The sequence below is a fragment of the Carettochelys insculpta genome, chromosome 8 (assembly GCF_033958435.1).
Source record: "Carettochelys insculpta isolate YL-2023 chromosome 8, ASM3395843v1, whole genome shotgun sequence".
In the NCBI taxonomy this organism is placed as follows: Eukaryota; Metazoa; Chordata; order Testudines; family Carettochelyidae; genus Carettochelys; species Carettochelys insculpta.
Window position 1 is genome coordinate 45,703,811 of NC_134144.1, and position 15,733 is coordinate 45,719,543.

Here is a 15,733-nt window from a genome sequence, read left to right on the forward strand (position 1 = left end):
CATGTCCCTTCTGAAAGGGAGGGGTAGTGTAGACAGGGCCTGGGTGTACTCATGGAAATACAGTTTGCTCCTGTTTTGCTTAGTTATTCAACAGGTGAAGTGGTGTTTTGTTCAGTGGCTGGTGTTGCATCAGAAATCATGTTATTCCTGAATGTGGGGGTATAGAAATGTTTCTAACAATATTATATTTAATGTAAGAATACAGAGAAGCAGGATTGTACTTAATCTGTTCCAAAGGAAGGCAAGGTCATTCTCAGCAGAAAGGACCTCATTAAGCAGGGCCTAACTGCCAGAGGCTTGTGAGAGTAAGGATAGAAACAGTTATTGTGGTTAGGAGGCTGCACCTCCCCCTCCCCCTCCCCCTCCCCCTGCCACACACACACACACACACACACACACACACACACACATGCCCCAAGGATATGCTCTAAAGTGGTTTTGCCTGTCTCTCCCTACAGTTAAAAAAATAGACTTAATTAAGAGCCTCTTTGTTATTTTAATTGCACCTCAATCACAGCTGAAACTGACCGTGGTAGAGCTGTGTTTCCACCTTTCCTGCTAAAAGCTAAATTCATGATCACTTGAGGTGGAGCAGTGTTTCTGTCCAGCCTGCAAAAGAGTTGCAGATTACTGAGAAATTGATGTGCAGAGATAACAGCAGCTAGGTGGATGGTAGCAGATGGTGACTGACAGCAGGAAGGCAGTGGAGGGGCACAGTAAGCTGGTGGCTGACAGACATCAGGGTGGCAGTGGAGGGGCACAGCAAGAGCCACAAGCAGGCTCACCGCAAGCAAGATGCAGCTTTAATCCCACCCGCCACCCAGAATGGGGGATGAACTCTGTATATGCACCTCTGAACTCTGGATCTGCTCTAACTAAAGACAGTAGCTGAGAGCAGCGTGCAGAGAAGGGTTGGGTGTGTGAAAGGGACATTTGAGTTGCTGACTTTGGCTATGTCTAAACTGGAAGCATCTGTCGACAGACGTTACTATCAACAGTGAAATCTCGACAGACCCTCTGTCGACAAAACTCTCTAGTGTACACCCAGCCTTTAAGAATCTGAGGGGGAAAGGGCACTGCTCAGCTTACCTGTGGGTGGGTCTTTTACTCCTGATTTTTATATATGAATTGGGTTTGTGATGTTTTCCTGAATTAACTCCAAGTTACTTTTCTCCTTTTATTGAAAGTGTCTTTGCTACACTTGGACACTGTGCTTGTGAGAGGGAAGTATTGCCTCTCAGAGGCACCTAAGGGTATGTGTAATTTTCCTAGATTACTGAGTAAGGGCCTGGGCTAGTTCTGTGTTGGATCAATGGAAAGGAACCCCTGGATATCGAACATAGGCCTGGTTGCTGCTGGGTCTTCCTGGCAGAAGGATTACATACAAATACCCCATGACATTATAATAGATGAAAACAAAACTCTAAGCCAAACACAACACATCAAAACTTTGCCAAGCTTGTAAACTGGATCAGAAGTTTGCACCTTGGTCCCTCTCTTGTGGACACTAAAAACTAATGTGTTTTTGTAAGAGTTGGGCTTTGCCTTGGTGTTTTTGACTAAAATTTAATCCCTTCACTGTGGTGGAGGGTTGCCACCATTTCAGTGATGTACACCTACAGTTTGTCAAGTGCTTCTAGAGCACTCCAAATAAAAGGCATTGTATTAATCTAAAATACAATTACATACATTTTCCAAAGTTAGCACATTTTGAACTCTGAACCTTCTGTGTTTTGTGAACCCTCCAAAACTGACAAAATCATGACTGAATAGGAAACAGAAAGAAAGGGGCCATGTTCCTCTTCTGAAAAAGAATAAATCCAATAGTGAATGAGATGTGATTAAATTGTCACCTTTATTAGGCAATTTCCTCTATTAAAAAAAACAAAATAGCTAGAGCCCTGCAAATCTGCAGTTACCCTCTTTATAGCTGAGGATATCTATATGCACATACCCATGGACCGTGTTTGCTGACTGGCTGCAGTTACAAATTTAGTGTCTACACAGAGCCTACAACTAAGCCCAGTATACAGCACCTTAATTAGAAGATTTCTGCTGAGCCTCTGATTTCTGTCAAATCGTTTAGGTATTGCAAACGACAGGTTCATAAGTTACAACAGTGCAAGACCCAAACAATATTTAAATACATTCTTCTTCACAGTTGAATAGAAAATTGGGTGCCTTAAAATATTTTTAAATCATCCAATTGAGTATATTGTTTTATGTAATGTCTACATTATCACCTTCTGATTCTGCATGCAGCTTGTTACCTGGGATGTACACCAGGACCAGAATTTCAAATTATCCAGAATCAAGTGCTCAGCAGGTGTTGGGTTAAGGAAGAGGTCACCTTTTGATCTTAACTCCTGATGCAGTTTCTTTTCGTTAGCAAGGGAATACTAACAAAAATGTTATCAATTCCTGACTATATGCCAAAGCTTGTGTGTGTATGTGTATCAATCGTACCTAAGGCTCAACTTAAATCACAGAGAAATCACAAAACTTTCGCAGGTTGGTCATGGTATAAGTAATACATTTGCAAAATCTTCTACACATCCACTATATTTGCTATTTATGCTGTCATCAGCCCATGAAACATATGGGATTTCTCTGAAGTATTTCTCAAGCTAGGGGCCTGGACTCAAGAGGGGCTTACAAGCCTATTGGGGGTCTTAGTATTGTTACCCTTACTTTATTATGGCTGAAGGGTGGCACTGTCTTTAGAGCTGGCCCCCAACCAACAGCTGTCACTCTCGGCTCTGTCTTTAGTGCAGGGAAGCTTGAGAACAAATTTCATTGACAGGTACAGATTTCACAGTCCAAAATGTGAATTTCATAGCCACAAATTTGGTGTACCCTTAATCATAAGAATTCCACTCTCAAAGAAAATTTGTTCATACTGCTACTGTTTTCTTCAGCTAAATTTCTTTATTTTTTCTCCCATTTTTTTTTAATAACAGCAAAGAAGTAGCAATATACAGTGAAGAAAGTAGCAGCAGATCTGAACTCTGAGATTTCTTCAAGAGGAATCTATTATAACTAACTAATTGTTCAGAGAACAAAACTACTCAGTCACAGCTATGATTAAACATTTAGAAATGTGTTTTCCCCCTCTAGGGCTGCCGGTATCAAGTGTCACTTGATTATTCAGAAATCTAGTTGAACGGCTTTATACTAGAAACAGGTTGTCAATGCCGCATATCATCAGTGGGTGCTTGCAAGAATGTTCCCCACTGGAGTGGGATCAACCTTATATTCCAGGGGTGCATGTACTTGAGGAGAAGTAGGGAATCCATTCATTTTTTTTTTCATTTAAATAAAAATGTACAGTCATCCTGGTTGTTTGTCATGGTAAAAAAAATTAAATGAGTTAGTCAGCAAAAAATGCAAGTCAAAACTTTTCTTTTATGACGTATATAGTCATCAATCACATTATTTGATGCTGAACACAAAATATAATTTAATGGCCAAGCCCAGATTCCGAGCAAGGGTACACGGGCATCTTCTGTCTGCATGAGGCAGGCAATGGGAATAAGGGATGGCTGACGGTGGAGTTAGCTCTTGAGCAATATTTTTGTGCAACCTACAGACAAGATGCTTCTGGCAGAGATTATTAATCAACACCTAGAAACATGTGACCCTCGCTAGAAGCAGGGGAAATGACTTCAACCTTCCCTGCATTTTGATGTGGAATGTTAACAATGGCTCATGAGGGTCTCTTTTCACTTTTTCTGGCATAATACTGGATGGCAGAATTTGCAATGGTCAGATTTGTCAACCTAACATGGGTGGGCACATAAAATGGTGGGGTAGGCAAAGCATGACTAAGTGTTCTAAATCCATTCCTTACTCTGTTGCACAAAACATTCTGTGTTGTACGAATGTGAATTGCCTCTTTCCAAAACCAGAAGCTGAAGGTCTCGCCCCCATCCCCCACAGACACCCCCCCACCAGTAATTTCGGTGGGCATACTGCAAACGTACAGATACAAGTGATACCAGAATCTGGCTCTTTATGTCCAGTGAACACTCACTAAGTCATCTCTGCCATCTTAAGTGAGTTTTCTGCTTCTCACAGGATAATAATAATAGCGGATCATTGAGTTGTGTTCATCTAACACTTCACAAGGACGTTATTAGAATAAGGGAGACATTACCGTCCTTAAAGCTACTCTATTGCTTTTTGCCCACTTCCTCCTGAAAGGGCTTCTTAACATCCTGAGAAGCCAGTGCCTGGGGCCCTGCTGACTCATGCACAAATGGTGAGCAACGCCCAGACAAAGGGCACTAGGACCCAGCAAAACCTAGCACCAAAGTAGAGAAGGCGCTGTTTGTTTCTGTTCCCCGCCTGCTCCTGCGGGGGATTGCTTCCTCCAGCCCAGCTGCAAGGCAGAAAATGCAGCTTCTCTCTGCCCTGCATATGCGACAGCTCTTGTCTCAAGCGAGCGGTTTAAAGGAGCTGAGAGACCAAGCTCACAGCTGCACAGAGCACTGCTTTGTCCGGTCTCCAGTGCCAAATATTATGCAAGCAGGGAGAGGAGAGGGAAACAGCAGCAGTATCCCCGCTTACACACAGACACACACTGTGCAGGAGCACCCCTCTGTGTCCCAGCTCTCACACACAGCACCCCGTGTTTCCTTTAAGGTGAGTGCTTGGGAGGCCACGCAGGAAAGATAGAAACGCTGCCCAGCTTAGCAGAGCCCCCGCAGCCTGTGTTTCTGCTGGTGGTGCCCGTCCACACACGCCTCACGGATTGCACACAGGCCTGAAGCGTTGAGGGAACACTGCCTTTGAGACAAGCAGCCCTTCCCTCCGCCTCCCCTTGCATGTCACACAACGTCCAGAGTTGTCCCTTGTTCTAAAGCCCACAAATCTTTTGAACCCAGAAGGGACCATGGATGTTGAGAGATGATGGGGCACAAGATTTGTTTGGTGCATTTATGGGCATAGACGCGAAAGGTGCTATTTTTAACAGCTTTCGGAGGCCCTTCCTGGTTGGGTTTCCACTATAGTTTTAAAGAAACAGTACACACAACCTCACTCTGCCGGAAATTGGGTGATAGTGATAGGTAGAATGCAGTGAGATTGTGGATGTTCCTACTTCTTCACCCTTGTTATTTTTCATAAATAAATTCGTTCCTCATATCACCACCTTGTAGTAACGGAAACCCATTATTTCAAATATAATTGGGATAATGAGCATATTCTCTCATTTAATGACTTCTATGTCCTGAGGGGGGGATGAGGGCACTAGTTAGAAGTGGGACAAAGCCTAGGCAGTAGTATTGGGGGCTCAGCATATACAATAAATAAGGTACGATAAAGGAACATTTTTGCAGGTTCTAGGAAGCTGGCAACTTCCCAAAAGTCGGATTGATAGAGGCTTTAAACTAAGATTAGCTGTTAGGAAGGAGTCTGCTGGTGAAAGACATTTTATGCTGGTTTTCTCTTGCATTGGCATTTACTAAAATGCAAATGAATGCCCACTTGAAGAGACTAATCAACTGTCATAACACCAGGCTGAAAACACTGGCCTGTTTACCCACTCCCTCGACTTTTCTGGTAAACACGTTAGTTCCATGTTTCTTTCAAGTTTGTATGGTCCCTTAGGTGTTTACCATATATTCATGCAAGAATATTGATGTTCAACGTGCTATTAGTTTTTCAAATAAAACTTACATGATACATTTATTCACTAGAACATGGTGAACTGGTCAGTCCAATTGACATTTAATCCCTTTTTCTCTTGTATTGGAAGCTTGTTGAGATCACCTCTTTAAGTAGTAACCAAAGAACTATGGTGCTGTGTTTGTACAAAGGCCGGTGGGGTTAGAGCACTGAAGTAGAATTGCAAAGCACACACAAACTCAGTATACAGCATGCTGGTCTTCTGACTGATGATGCTCAGGCTGTGAACTACATCAGCCAAGGAGTTAAGGCACCTAGGATTAGAGTAGAATCTCTCACTATGGAATAAGACAAAACCCTATTTGTTCTTTTCTATATGGGGGAAAATCAATAGCAACTCCAGCAGACGTGCAGGTCTGCTAATTTGTCCCTAAACTTTCTCCAGGAACAGTTCAAGTTATTAGCACAAACATTTAGAAAACTTGTCCAAAAACACATCAGTGCACTTTGCAGTACATTTAACAAGTAAACAGAAGATTTGAATCCCATGTTCTTCAAATTATCCTCTTAATCTGACATACAATTTTTTTCTTTAACTAATGAAGGCATTTGAGTAATCTATAAATAAAAATACTTTAATGGGAGCCTAAAAATTTCATAAGGAATTTATGGAGTTTGCTAGCTATGTATTCAATAGCTGTCTGCAGAAATAAAATTACTTCAAATTACCTGATGTTTCTTCTCAATGTTTTTGTAACCTTTTGCGTTGCAGAACTAGGCAGTAGAATATACAGGGAAATGAGGAAATTTGGTAGCTACCATTTAGTTAATACTGTATATGTGTTCCTGAGGAGACAGAAATGACCAGATACAAATGACTGATAGCATTTTAAAGCTGGTGATTGTATTTCATGTTCTAAGCTATTTCCCAACAATATGTTTGGCAATCCAAGCCATCCTGCAGCCTTCTCAGAACATAGACTTTTTTTCTACATAAATATTTTCTTTATATATTTAAATAACTGATTGGGACAGGCCTACTGGGGGCTGAGGTAAAGTTAAAGCACTTACATATGTGTGGCCAAGTGACCTATTCCTGTCCTAAAAGTCCCTGTGCTCTCACTGTGCTCAAAGGGACACTGTCAAAATTTCTAGGCCTTGAAACTTTTAACTTGCACTGACAAGTTGTTCAACTTTGTAAGTCTTCTCTTACAGACTATAGTAACTGGTTCATTTAGTTTGCTTAAACAATCTTTGCTGAAGGCTCTGTAATATATATTTATTCTGTATGCCTGTGTAGATAGCTATCTTAAAATGCCCATGTACTCTATGACCAGTTAAATGCAAATTGATGTGCACTTGCTCTCATGAGAAAGAAGTTACAGGGTAGTCCAAATTTTCTTCATTTCCTAGAGAGCATGAATCCATAACACAACTAAGTAGTCACGTGATGGGTTTATGATTATTGTTTACTGGTTTTGGCCCATTCACACACTTTTTTTCAAGTTGGTGATATTCAGGTCTGGTGCATTAGTTAAATAAAAGGAACAGAAGACAAACCAAGTTAGTTCTACAGAACGGCACAGATTTACATTTAGTTCATAGTTATATTGTTTCTAAGAACAGTTATACTGTTTCTAAGAACAGTAAAGAATTAGTCTTACTCTTTATGCAATATACAGTAAACTCTTTCATATCTGGCAGCCCCAGGACCAGGAGGTTGCTGGATATTCAGGTATTCTTTACTTCAGGTTAAAATGCTGGTTATTTGAGAGTTCCGGATGATAGAATGCCAGATATGAAGGAGTCGACTGTAATAAGCGTGAGCAAATGCTCAAGAAGGTGTGTGAGTCTAAGCGAACAGCATAAATACGTTTGTAGTCAGAGATGTCCTGTGCCCATTGCTGGGGTGGGTGTGGAGGCGGGGCAGAGTGGAGGGAGCTGGCTTCAGCAGCATTGCTGAACGTGCTCCATATGTATAAGCGTATTCAATACAAGCCAAGCAGCAGGTCTGGGTAGGCATGTTCCCCTGCATGTTCCCCTGCTCCCCCTTCCCCATAGTCTCTTGTTTTTGCAGAGCCATAGGACGAAGTTGGGCAGCTGCCCCAGGCTCTGTACTCTTGGGGGCTCTGCAGCAGCTGCCCAAAGTGTCCTAATAGACAGGAGTGGGGATTAAGGAGGGCCTGGTGCTGCAGCAGGAGAAGTTGCCACCCCTCTCCCACTCACCAAGTTGAGGACGAGAGCTCAGCAGCCTGCTCTCCTCTGCCGCACTGCCCTCTCGGCCTGCTGTGCACCATTTCTCCACAGAGGCAGGAGGTGGGGCACCCCAGCACCAAGGTACTCTGCTTCTCATCACCGTGAAGAAGTGAGACACAGTGGGCTGGCATGGCGGGGCACAATGATGCTGTGGCTCTTGCCATTGACAAGGTGAGTGGAAGGGGTGACCCTGCTCCCATGGCACCAGGCCCCATAATGCCCCCGTCAGCATTACTTGGGAGAAGGGGCAGGTGGGAGTGGAGTTGGGGATGAGGCAGGGCCTGCAGTACAGTGGGGCTGGGAGGGTCCCTATGCTCTGTGGTTGGCCCACTGGGGAGGGACGGGTTGCCCCAGACCCTGCTACCCCTTTGGGAAAGACCTGCTTGTTTCAGCCAAGAAGATTTACTTTTTAAGAAAGCCACTGTTCTTCTCAATTGCATTAAATAGCAGCTAATTTTTTTTAATCTGACTAAAATTCCCTTTCTTTCCCAGTTACTCTGGGTTCAGTCAGTGCTTTGATACTTGGTGTCATAATCTGACTAGTGTTCCAGTTGTCCATAGAGTCCTTCAGAAAAATAGGGTAGATATGATCTGAACAGCTAATGTAAATTTAAAAATCTGTCCATTAAGAAAGCAAGCATGGCTGACTAAAACAAGGGAAAGATATAAAAGAAGTGTATTGGAAGCTGTGAATAGATTTAGCCTCTTCTATAAATATGCAAAATGGTTATCCATATTGAATGTTTCATGAGCACATAATTCAAGTTTTTAAAATTCTGTTTTTTGAAAATAATTAGTTTTACATTACTGATTGAATTATCCTTTTTTCTTAATGAATTCTTAAATAGTGTAGGACATCAATCCCTTTCAGTCTTAGTCTTTTCAAACTAAACATGCAGAATGTATAAAGATCTAAAATCTCAATTCAAATAGCATTATAATAAAACATTTTAAAATAAATGCTTATGAAAATAATCATTAACATGGAATATAAAAACAGATTTTAATAAAGGCAACATGCCAACAGAAAATTCTTAAGGTAGATATGTATTTGTTTTGCCTATGTGGCCAAATATCACCATAATAATATCTCAATAATGATATGATTTTGTGTATTTTTGCTCTAAGAAAAAAAGAATGCAAATAAAATGGCCACAAAATGCAAACTGTTTAGTTTATCTTTTTGGAAATAAACTCTTTAAAAAATTGAAATGAAGTCCACCTCCTTTGTCGGAACTGTTGGTGTCTATTAGTAAGAAATGTCCCTTACTATGTTAGCAAAGTGTCAGTCATAATCCAGGAGAAAAGTAAAGGTTTCCTCTGTATCATACCTCAGGTGCCTTTATACCTGAGTGGTTTATCTGTTTGTATCCATTTTGTTCTAATGTGGCAAGTGACAAGAGACACAGTTGAGACTTGGGTGTTTTTGAAGGAAAGTACTTTGACTTAGTTCAGGATATCTATTTCAGAGTGTTACTGTACTTCTGGAATTGGATGACACATCATTCTCCACCAGTTCATTCTTCACTTCTGTTCTACAGATAGTTTTCCTCAAGTCAACCACCATCCTGGTCAGAAAGAAAGTTTCATTCTTCTATAGAGGGCAGAACATGAATCAATCTCCTGAATGCTCTGAGGTTTAGACCCATCTTACCAGTCTTGACCACCTTTAATACCTTATATGGTACACCTCCCAGAGGTAGAAGGGACCTTTGGAGATTGTGGAGTCCAGTCCCCTGCCCACTTGACAGGTACAAGCACCATCCCTTTTTTAATCTATTTGCCCCAGAGCCTTAAGGGGCCCACACAACTCAGGGTTTAGCAGGCCAATGCTCAAACCACTGAGTTATCCCTTCCCCTTCAATAGAGCTACACCTCTCATAGATAGCGCTGGCAAGGTACCTTTGGAGGTCATCAAGTCCAGTCCCCTGCCTTCTTGGCAGGGCCAAACACCATCCCTCATCGTTTTTTTTTTTTTTAAGAACCTATTTGCCCCAGACACCTAAATCGCCTCCTTAAGGTTTGAGCTCACATCCTTTTCTTTATCCCAATTCACATGAGCGCTGGAGTGTGCTCCAGGCCATCTAGACCCATACTGGAGCCTCAGTAAAACAATGTCCGCAAATTGCTCTTGATTTATGCATGTCACCGTACTGTTCTGCCCCACTCTGCCGGATGTCCTAAACAGGTTAAAAAGTGTCTTAGCTGATTAGCAAACCAGTTTTTAAAACTCTGTTAATATAGCACTCATGTGAATGGGCTTTATTTATGCTTGAAGAGTGACCTGGGTGTTGGATGTTGATCGCACAAGGCTTGCTAACCCGTAAGGCACCCCAGTGGCAACCGTGTAAATCAATCAAAAAATTTTCTTGAAGACTCCAATTAAACATAATTAAAACCTGACCCATTAATAACCTGAAACCTAACCCTACAAAGAGAACCATGGCAGGAAAAGCTCGTGGCTGTTCAGTGGATGTCAGTGAGACTTTGCGTAAGTACAGACATTTCTGCAGACTTTTCTCTTTGCTGCAGGATTCAGGCCATAAGCACCCTTGTCCTTTTGAGGGTCAAAGGAAATTCCTACTAGAATTTATTGAAACTGAGTGATTAATGCTTAGCAAATAATTTATTGGAACAAGTGTTGCTCTACTTTGAACAATGTATTTGCTTTTTTCATTATTCACTTGGTATGTAGATCTGAGTGAATAATTTTAAAATATATTGGAAAAAATTACCTGGAAAATTTCTTTATTATTTTCCGAGTAAAACGTTAGGGTTTTTTTTCTTCACTATTGATCTAACTCTGGGAGATGTTAATACTTCTACCAGTTCTAAGGTCAGATTAAATTGCAAAGTAATAATCCAAATAGTAATAAAGAATTTGCAATCAAACTAATCTAAACAACAAACAAAAATCCCCTGTGATATAAAGCTGGCATAAAGGAGGTCTATGTTCCTGTTTTTATCTTATACCCACTTGGGCAAGAAGACTCTGTGGTCTTTAACTCAGCTTTTGGAACTAGATCTCAGAACCATGACTGCTGGTAACATGTTCTGTAGTATGTATTCCAAGGCTAATCTAAAGAGGAAGTAATAGACTTTGGATTTCTTTCTCGCTTGGGAGGGGGGCTATGGTGCAGAATTCATGCTGCCTTTGTTTTCACACATGAAGAAAATTTGTGCCCTCGCCCACTTGCACATGCTAACCATACAACTTATGAGTGTACACATGGTAGCTAGATGCACAGTAACAAAATTTATGTGCCTCTTTGCATAAGCAATTTCATATTTTATATAAATATTGTATGAATTCACAAACTAGGGGAGAGCTGAAAATTGGTCCTTAGTGTTAAAATAATTCTCTAATTTTTTCCTTTGGAATTTTACAGATATCTATTTTTAAATGTTCCATTGATAATGTGTCCTTATGAAGTCATTCTGGTTCAAGCTTATTCCCCATGTGCCTTCCAGTCTGTATATAGTTGCCAACACTGTTCTTATTTTAAAATTGCATTTGCTCTTTATATGCCTCACATAGGCTATGTCTACATTACAGCATAAAGTCAATTTTAAGACACTTAGCTCAATTTTACAATGTGACTGTCTTTCCTGCAAATACTATTAGGTCAATTTTAAGGGGTGCTGTGGTCAACTTTCTTGCCTCAACCCTCTGATGTGGCGTAACACCAAGTTTGAATTCAAAAGGTTGAATTGAAGCCTGGTAAACAGTGTTACTTTAAATCGATTTTATTGGCCTCTAGAGAGGTCGCACAATGCCCAGACTGTATACATTCTGGATGCTTTCACCTCCACTGTTCTCCAGGAAATAGGAAGCAGGAAACCCGGCAATTTGAATTAATTTTCTTTCTGATTGGTGTGGCAATTGCATCTAGCCATCAAAGAGAACCCCAGCATAAAGCCATCAGGAGAGCCAGGATTTCATTTCAGCTCTCAGGCTAGCCCCTACCCCACCACACCACATGGAGGCTTGGCTGTGGGGACCAGACAGTGGCACAGAAGACATCAGCATGTCCTTCCCTGAGTGGGGTGAAGGCTTCTTCTCTGCACAGGATTTATCGGGAGAGGCTGGGAAATTTCTTTCCTATGCTTCATATTTGTGTGGGGCAGCCCCTCCCTCCCCCACAGGCACCATGCAGCTAGCAGGCTAGCCCCGGCCCCACCACACCATGTGGTGGCTGTGTAGAGTGGACCCTCCTTCCAGATAGGAGCATGTTCTGCCCTGTGCGAGGTGAAGGCTTCTGCATTTCGTGTTTTCCAGTGCTCACCAGCCACAAGGGTGCTGAACCCCAGTGGCAAATATTTTGGAGGGCTGGCCCCTGAGAGGCAACATGCATGGGGGGACTGGCCCCCTGGTGGCGAATATTTTCAGGGCTGGCCCCCCTGCCTAGGCACACAGATTGAACCATGTCAACAGGTTACTCTACTCAGCTGGCCTCCACCAGCTCAGTTTTTTGGGGCCTGGCCCATGGGAGCAAAATATCTCTGGGGCTGCCTTCCCCGCACTGCCTGGGCACACAACTGATTGAAAAATGTCAACAGGTTACTTGGGAACTGGCCCCTCAGAGGGAGCACACTCTAACACTCTCCCTTCCCAAAGCGTGTGGCTCGGGGGAGCTACAGTCCCAACAGTGACCTGTTTGGTGTGTTTTCACTGGGGGAAAGTAGCTGAGCGACCTGTTGACATGGCTTGGTCAGCCGTGTGCTCCCCTTCTGAAGCCCACCACCTGTTTGGTTTTCTTTCCCCTGGGACTGCCTGGTTTTCCTTCTTTCCTGCCTTGCTTGAGAATAATACAAAGTCTTTCCCAAGTTGCATGGAGCCTGTTTTACACCTGGACATCATGGGTACATGGTACAGTCAGCTGGGTGCTCCCACAGCTCATTTGAGTGCTTCACCTTCTGAAGCACACCTGTTTGGTGTATTTTCACAGGAGGAAGATTAGTTGAGTGACCTGTTGACATGATACAGTCAGCTGGGTGCTCCCAGAGCTCTTTGCTAAGAGTCCTTTTACTTAAGCTATATGTTGACATGGTATAGGCAGCTGGGTGCTCCCACAGCACTTTTCCTAGTCATGTGGAGCGAGTTTGTTCCACTTGGGCCTCACAGGCTTCCACTTCCGAAGCCCACCTGTTTGGTGTGTTTTCACAGGCGGGAAATAGTGGAGCGACCTGTTGAAATGGTACAGTCAGGTTATTTTTTAAAGTCACTGTTCTTTAAAAAGGGACAGAATGAAGCACAGTCCCAGCAGTAAATGCTTACAAACAGGTTCGGGGGGAAGTGAGGCATAATGTGGACGAGTCAATTTCTCTCATTGGGGAAAGAGACTTCTGAAAAATGGCTGTTTGTTTTCAACAAGAGGGAATGAGGACAGTGCATTCTGGGAAGAAGGCATCACATGCTCACAACTACTTGTGGGGCATTTTTCCTATAATGCACCAGCAAGAAACCTTAGAATGCCACAGGGCTGAGGAAACTGTGGGATAGGTTCCCACAGTGCACTAATGCAGCAGTCGAACTTTGGTGATTTAGTGGGGATGGCCTACGTTGATTTTGTGGGCAGGTGTGGACACTCAACTTTGGCTTTATAAAATCCAGTGTTACAAAGTTGACTTTAAGAAATTCGACTTTATTTCATAGTGTAGATGTAGCCTCAGTGTGAGTGGTGTATCCCTTGGAAAGTTGTACAGTTCAGTCCTTTACCCACTGCAGAAAGAAGAAATGTATAGCAGGGATGACCCAATGTTTGAGGTCACAACACCTTTTTGGCCCTGCAACCTGTGAAAGGGCCACAGGAAGGGACAAGGGTGTTGGGATGGAAAGGATGCTTGGGAAGGGGGTGCTGGGAGGCTATAGGGGATGCCCTGAAGGGGGAAGGGTGCTCAGGGGGAGGACCCCAGGAGGGACCCCAAGAGGGTACTTCATCAAGCCCAGAAGTCACTGGCTGCCCCCACCGCTTTTCTCAGGGCCTCTGTGCCCCCTCTCCCTCTGCCCAGCCTGGGGTGGGCAGGCTGCAGAACTGGGCAGATGGGGGTGGGTGCTGGCCCAGGGGTTCAGGCACTGAGCAAGCAGTGGTTCCTCTTGGTGGAGGGGGCAAAGCATCGCAGGGCTGGGTTCACTGCTGTGCTACAGGGGACAACACTGGGAGACCCCTGCTGCCAGGAACCAGCCGCCTCAGCCCAGCGGTGGGGCAGGTGCCACAAGTATGCCCGTCCCACCTCCCTGATTGGCCCAGCGATGGCGGGGGGAACGTTCCCTTGGCGATGCAGGGGAAGCTGGTGGGGGGAGCCAGTCGTGCTGTGCCCCTCCCTTACCAAATGTCGCATGCCCCACTTTGCGGACCCTGATTCATACTGCAATTCTTGTTCTCCCTGGAAAGTACTGAATGTTATGCTTGCTGAGATTTGACAATCTGTCCAACCAGACAAACTCAGGTATCAAGAATTTATATCATTTGTCACAACGTGACATTACCGCGTCACTGTGCAAGTGATGACCTTACAGGATAAATAAAATGTATAAGTAACTCTGGTTTGCTGTCAAAACAAAAAAGCAGTCAAGTAGCACTTTAAAGACTAACTAAATAATTTATTAGGTGAGCTTTTGTGGGACAGACCCACTTCTTCAGACCATACTGGTTTGCTGTGTCCATTTCACACAAGCTCCAAGGTACTACAAAAATTTGCAATATTTTTCTACATAAGAATATAAGAATGGCCATACTGGGTCAGACCAAAGGTCCATCGAGCCCAGCATCCCATCTGCCGACGGTGGCCAATGCCAGGTGCCCCAGAGAAGGAGAACAGAAGACAATGATCAAGTGATTTATCTCCTGCCATCCATCTCCTGCCCTTGTTATGAAGGCTAGGGCACCATACTTTACCCCTGGCTAATAGCCATTTATGGACCTAACCTGCAAAAATTTATCAAGCTCTTTTTTAAACCCTAATAGAGTCGTGGCCTTCACAGCCTCCTTGGGCAAGGAGTTCCACAGGTTGACTGTGTGCTGTGTGAAGAGCTAAGAGACTATTTTGTGTAAACCTAATGTTAGTACATAGTGACTTGAAAAGGTACAGTTTGCATTGTTACAAATTTTGGCATTTGTTTTCATTTGTTGTGTGAGTGGGGCTGCACATTTCAAATATTCTAATACATTATATTTGAAGTAATATATCATTGACTGCATTGGTGGTTCAGTGGTAGAATTCTCGCCTGCCACGCGGGAGGCCCGGGTTCGATTCCCGGCCAATGCAAGTTCCATTTTTCTGTACTCCAGCATTTCATACACTCTTATAATCGTACTTAAAAGCCACCCGCCCGTCCTCCACTTTTATTGCTGCCTCCCGGCAGGGCGCACCTCAAACACCAGACGCCACCAGCACTTTTGTTACATGTTTAGTCACCGCATCACTTGGCCTGTGACCAGAAAGAGGGCTGCGGGAGCCGGGGGCGGCGCCGGCCACTGGGCTAGCCTGGAGCTCGGAAACTATTATTTTAAAGCTGCAAAAGAGAACCAAAAAAAAAAAAAAAGGAAGCGCTGGAGATGCCGGGGATTGAACCCGGGACCTCACACATGCGAAGCGCGCGCTCTACCACTGAGCTACATCCCCCAGCTGTCCCCATTCCCCCGTCCGTTCTATGCATGCCTTCCGCGTGCGTATCCGCCCTGCCTTCGCTCCTGTCCTGCCTGCTCCGCCCCCCACTGGGCTCGCCGCGCGCCCAGCCCAGCCGAACCCAGCTGAGCAGTCCGCTCGCGCGGGGGCTGCTCAGTGGTGCGGGCCCGGTGCCCCTCCCCCCAGGAGCGGGCTCATGGCCCAGCGGTCCCTGGGCGCA

General features: G+C 43.9%; 2 non-coding genes across 2 annotated transcripts; one reads left to right on the plus strand and one right to left on the minus strand.

The window, feature by feature from the left end:
* The first annotated feature begins 15,082 nt into the window (after positions 1 to 15,082).
* Positions 15,083 to 15,153, plus strand: TRNAG-GCC (transfer RNA glycine (anticodon GCC)). The gene has a single exon. It is a non-coding gene; the product is annotated as a tRNA-Gly (tRNA).
* A 285-nt stretch (positions 15,154 to 15,438) lies between these two features.
* TRNAA-CGC (transfer RNA alanine (anticodon CGC)) lies at positions 15,439 to 15,510 on the minus strand. Its single transcript has one exon. It is a non-coding gene; the product is annotated as a tRNA-Ala (tRNA).
* Between the last annotated feature and the right edge of the window lie 223 nt (positions 15,511 to 15,733).